Consider the following 6,144-nt stretch of genomic DNA (forward strand, 5'->3'; position numbering starts at 1 on the left):
GGGGAGCACCCATAGGTAGAAAATCACTTCTCTCAAACACTTATCATCTCCCTTCTCTCTCTACAAAGAAATAACATTCTGTGGGCAAACACAAGAGGCAAACTCAAAGAAGCGTTAGAAAAGAAGGTAGGGAATTATGTTTTTAAAAACGCTTGGCATGTGTTATGTTCCATTCTTTATTATTATTTTCTTCCATGTTATCATGACATTAATTTTCTCTCACTCACCTTTCATTCATGATGATCATGTCTCTCCACCATGCCATTCACGTTTTCTTGAATCGTTATTATATGTCTCCGTATGATGTTCATTCAATTATTTACTATACCCATTTTGTGCTCTTTCATATAATTATGTTGTTAATATTCCCTTTAGGTCGAGAGTACATGCCCTCTTAAGATGCTTATTCAATATCCTATATTATTATATTGATATTCCCTTAGGGCCAAGAGTACATGCCTTCTTATGTCTTGTTCAACATATAGGTATATGTGTGATCTCTTACATGGTTATATTATTATTTATAATATTTTAATTCAATTATTTAAATTACCCTATTCCATCATGTGCATCCATGTAACCTATTATACCATTATGTTATCATCATTCCCTTAAAGTCAAGAGTACATGCTTTCTCAAATATTTTATTTAAAAATTTAATCCTATGTGCATCTATGTGATCTCTTCTATCATTATTCCTTTAAAGTCAAGAGTACATGTTTTTCTTCAAAATATTTAATATTCTTATAATGTGCACTTATATGATTTTTCCCTTGTGTACGTTTAAAACAACCTAAATGTAAATTAAACTGAGGGAATGATCCTTCGGTAAGGGAAGGTGACCCCCAAAGACAAGATATCGATATGATCCTTCGGTAAGGGAAGGTGATCGATCGAGATGATCCTTCGGTAAGGGAAGGTGATCGAAAAACGTTTGGGATAAGAACCTTCGGTAAGGGAAGGGGACTATCCCATCAATTTTATATAATAATATATCTTTTTATATGACTCTCTTCTTGTGTATGTCTAAATAACCTTGATTGTAAATTAAACTGAGGGAATGATCATTCGGTAAGGGAAGGTGACCCCCAAAGACAAGATATCGATATGATCCTTCGGTAAGGGAAGGTGATCGATCGAGATGATCCTTCGGTAAGGGAAGGTGATCGAAAAACGTTTGGGATAAGAACCTTCGGTAAGGGAAGGGGACTATCCCATCAATTTTATATAATAATATATCTTTTTATATGACTCTCTTCTTGTGTATGTCTAAATAACCTTGATTGTAAATTAAACCGAGGGAATGATCCTTCGGTAAGGGAAGGTGACCCCCAAAGACAAGATATCGATATGATCCTTCGGTAAGGGAAGGTGATCGATCGAGATGATCCTTCGGTAAGGGAAGGTGATCGCTAAAACGTTTGGGATAAGAACCTTCGGTAAGGGAAGTGGACTCCCACTTATACCGGTTTGAGCTCAATACCCTCCATATAAGTTATAAATTAAGAAAGAAGAAGGCACGAATGAAAGCTTGAGTTCTATGTTTTCCTTAGATTTAATTATGATTATGTTGATGTTATCCTTCTATTTTCCTATATGTTTTCCCTTTCTTTTACACACATGTTTTACAAAAAAAGAAGATGCATATTACATGCCATGTTATACGCTTGTTTTAAAATCCCGCACGTGGGCTGGAGATGGATATGGAGGTGTTACATAGCACTCCTACTGAGACGTTAGGTTCTCACTCCCTTTCTTTTCCCATACTATCTCCAGAGGAACATGGCACAGCGGATAGAGACGACGCAGTGCCCCCCGAGGGTAACTTTTGAGTATAACCCCTCAAGCACGCGTGGGTAGTTGCGACCACTACTACCGTGCTCCAGACTATCCACTTAGGTCGAGAACCCGTGGAAGAAGAACCCCAGCTGCCCGTCATAACCTTCCTAGATAGGAATGCTTCAACATCTAGAAAGCAGTCACCTAAGGTGGTACACCTCGAGTCCGACTCCGAGGCCGAGGAAGAGGTATCCGACGACCCTGGCCAGAAGGAAGACACCATGGAGGCGGATCCAGAGGAGAAGTTGAATCCTTGCGGAAGTCCAAAGGTGGGATACGTACCCTATTCCCCCACTTCGGCACCCCGTCGAGTTTTGGTTCATCCCACACAACGGAACCGGGTCTTCACTGTGCTAAAGGGTGTTGGAGGGAGACCCCTGGTACCTCAATTCGTGAATAACTAAAGACTCCTGATCAAGGATAGGATATGACGCAAGTAGGGGAGCCTCTTCGACGAGATTAGTTTAGGACGTAGTTAGCTTCTTTTCCTGTTTTAGTTTCCTATAAGTATTTTGAAACGTACTCATGGTTAAGATGTTTATTTCACTTTAATTCAAATTCCAACGTTTTAGCGCTACTCGTTTTCCGCTCTACACGTATTTACTCCTGCCTCGTGTAACGATTAAGTCATTCTTTTCCATGGATCAAGTGTGGCACCTTATTTTAAAAAAACCTCCACGATAGTATAAGAACTTAGGGTGTTACATTATTGGTATCAGAGCAAAGTCGATCCTAGGAGATATGACTAATGAAGCCTCTTCCTATGGTTATCCATAAACAGGGAATGTCCAACAGTTCCCCCACCCTCTGCCGATGCACCCCAACGTCAAGGACGAGTCTTTGCCCTCAGCAGGTCTGTCAGAGGGTTTGCATCCTCATTTTAGGTAGATCATACCTTGCTAACCTAGTGTGCCTCCCTTTAGTAGGATTAGACATCATCCTAGGGATGGAATGGCTCAACGAAAACCGAGTCTTGTTAGATTGTTTTGAGAGAAAAGTCATCTTCCCTTCTCAATCCATACGAGACACACGTGACCTTCCAAGATCCTCCGAAGACACCAGTACGAGGCAAGAATATGCCTTGCTAAATTCGGTAAAAGCAGACTCCCATCAAGAGTTCTGTGAGATACCAGTAGTACACGACTTTTCAGATGTCTTTCCCGAAGATATACCCTCGTTTCCCCCAACACGAGAGGTTGAGTTCTCCATAAAATTGATGCCTGGGACAGTGCCAATCTCCATAGCCCCTTACCGGATGGCTCCATTGGAACTCACTGAACTGAAGAACCAACTAGAGGAGCTGCTGCAAAAAGGATTCATCCGACCAAGTGCCTCTCCCTGGGGAGCTCCAATATTGTTTGTGAAGAAAAAGGACGGCAGCATGCGTCTCTGCGTGGACTATAGGCAACTCAACAAAATCACGGTGAAGAACAAGTATCCCCTCCCAAGAATAGATGACTTAATGGACCAACTACAAGGTGCAACAGTGTTCTCAAAAATCAACCTGAGATCAGGGTATCATCAAATAAGGGTAAGAGAGGAAGACATTTCAAAGACAGCATTTCGAACGAGATACGGACACTACGAGTTCACTGTAATGTCTTTTGGGTTGACCAATGCCCCGCCGTCTTTATGGACTACATGAATAGAATTTTTTGACCTTACCTCGACAGTTTCGTGGTGGTATTCATAGATGATATTTTGATTTTTCTCCAAGACAGAAGAAGAACACAGGGAGCACTTGCGTGTAATACTGGGAACCCTTCGAGAAAAAAAAGTTGTACGCAAAACTATCCAAGTGTGAGTTTTGGATGAAGGAGGTACAATTTCTTGGACACATGGTTTCCGGCAACGGAATATCAGTGGATCCCAGTAAGATAGACTCGGTACTAAACTGGGAAAGGCCGACGTCAGTCACAGAAATAAGGAGTTTTTTTAGGATTGGCGGGCTACTATAGAAGGTTCATACGAGGGTTTTCTCAACTAGCCCTGCCGTTAACCCGTTTAACCAGGAAGGATACCCCGTTTGCTTGGACGCCAGACTGCGAAAGAAGCTTCCAAGAGTTAAAGTGTCGCTTGACATCCGCCCCAGTACTAGCCTTACTTAACCCCGACATGGCCTTCGAAGTTTACTGCGATGCCTCAGGACAAGGATTGGGTTGCGTACTAATGCAATGCAAAAAGGTAGTGGCGTATGCGTCAAGACAACTGAAGACCCACGAAGCCAACTATCCAACTCACGACCTTGAACTAGCCGCGATAGCATTTGCGCTGAAGACATGGAGGCATCATTTGTACGGAGTTGAGTATTCTCCGATCATAAGAGCTTAAAGTACCTGTTCGACCAGAAGGAACTCAACATGCGACAAAGGAGGTGGATGGAGTTTTATGACTTTGTTCTAAATTACCACCCAGGAAAGGCTAACTTGGTGGCTGACGCTCTGAGTCGGAAGGTACTCAAGGCATCATGGCTAATGATAAAAGAGGCAGAGTTGATAAAGAATTTCAGAGACATGAACCTACAAGTCACCCTCGCTCCAAAAAGCATACGTCTGAACCACCTAACAGTGGCAAGTCAATTCAAAGAACAAATAACTAAGGCGCAGAATTTCGATCCCGATTTTCAAGAAACCCTGAGCCTTGTCAAAGAAGGAAAATTGAAAGGCTTCACCGAAGGAGAGGACAAGGTGTGGAGATACCAAGGTCGAATCTGTGTCCCAAAGGAAGGCGATCTTCAAAGCAAGATTGCGGAAGAAGCCCACAAAGGAGATTTTACCATTCATCCTGGCTTGACAAAGATGTACCATGATTTGAAAAAGATGTTCTGGTGGCCAGGGATGAAAAAGGATTTAGCTACGGTCGTGAATAAATGAATGGTTTGTCAGAAGGTAAAAATTGAACATCAGAAACCATCAGGGGTATTGCAACCCCTTGGCATCCCAGAGTGGAAATGGGAGGACATATCGATGGATTTCGTCATGAGACTACCTCGTACTCAAACAGGGCGTGACGCTATATGGGTCATCATGGACCGACTTACAAAGACTGCCCACTTTCTACCAGTCAAGGCGACCGACTCATTAGAAAGACTAGCCACGCTATATATCAAAGAGATTGTGAGGTTACAACAACCATAGTCTCGGACAGAGACCCAAGATTTACCTCGAGGTTTTGGAACGCACTGTAGAAGGCATTTGGGACAAAATTGTGCCTGAGCACATCGTACCACCCGCAAACAGATGGACAAACGGAGAGGACCATCCAGACGTTGGAAGACATGTTACGAGCTTGTGTCCTGGACAGACCAGGAAAGTGGGAGAGTCACCTACCACTGATCGAGTTTGCTTATAACAACAGTTACCATGGTAGCATCGGGATGGAACCATATGAGGCACTGTACGGGCAAAGATGCCAATCTCCTTTATGCTGGTACGGACCAGAAGAGAAAGGCTACTTAGGACCGGAGTTAGTGAGACAAACCACGAAAGATATCAAGAGGATAAGAGAAGGAATGCGCACCGCCCAAAGTCGACAAAAGAGTTATGCAGATCAACGAAGGAAACCCCTCGAATTTCAGGAAGTCGATCACGTATTCCTAAAAATCACCCCCACCACCGGGGTAGGGAGGGCTCTTAAGGTACAAAAACTAAGCCCCCGGTACCTGGGTCCATTCCAAATCCTCCGGCGTATAGGAAAGTCGGCATACCATCTTGCCCTACCACCAAATCTATCAAGACTACATGACGTGTTCCATGTGTCCCAACTCCGAAAATACCAGCATGATCCAAGCCATGTGTTGCAGCAAGAGGATGTAACACTCAAAGACGACCTGACTTTTGAACTACCAGCCATAGAGATTGTAGACAGAAGTACGAAGCAACTAAGGAGCAAGACGATACGACTGGTAAAGGTGGCATGGGGTAGCGGCAATTCCAGAGAATACACATGGGAAAAAGAGGCAGACATGAGACAGAAGCTCCCGGACTTATTTATAGGTAACAATCGTGGTGAGGATCTCCTTTCTCCCCAACAGTAAGGAAATTTCAGTAGGACCCCTAAGTTATTTAAACGACCCTTATCGACAAGTTCAGACATGGAATTTGGGGACAAATTCTTTTCTTATGGGGTGATAATGTAACAACCGCCCCTTCTAGAAACAAAATTAAATTTGAAGTTTGAAAATCAGTTAGGAGATAAGTTTAGAATTTTGAAATTTTGGATAGGAACCTGATAACCACCCTCAGTTTGAAATTTAAAATATCCCAACCACCCCATCCCCAAATGTATATAAATAGGGGAGCACCC

General features: G+C 42.9%; 1 pseudogene; it reads left to right on the forward strand.

Moving 5' to 3' along the window:
• Window positions 1-1,697: 1,697 nt before the first annotated feature.
• Window positions 1,698-5,875, forward strand: LOC148570040 (uncharacterized; annotated as a pseudogene).
• The last annotated feature ends 269 nt before the right edge of the window (window positions 5,876-6,144 follow it).

This window comes from Arachis ipaensis, chromosome B3 (genome assembly GCF_059453495.1).
Source record: "Arachis ipaensis isolate K30076 ecotype BB chromosome B3, ASM5945349v1, whole genome shotgun sequence".
NCBI lineage: Eukaryota > Viridiplantae > Streptophyta > Magnoliopsida > Fabales > Fabaceae > Arachis > Arachis ipaensis.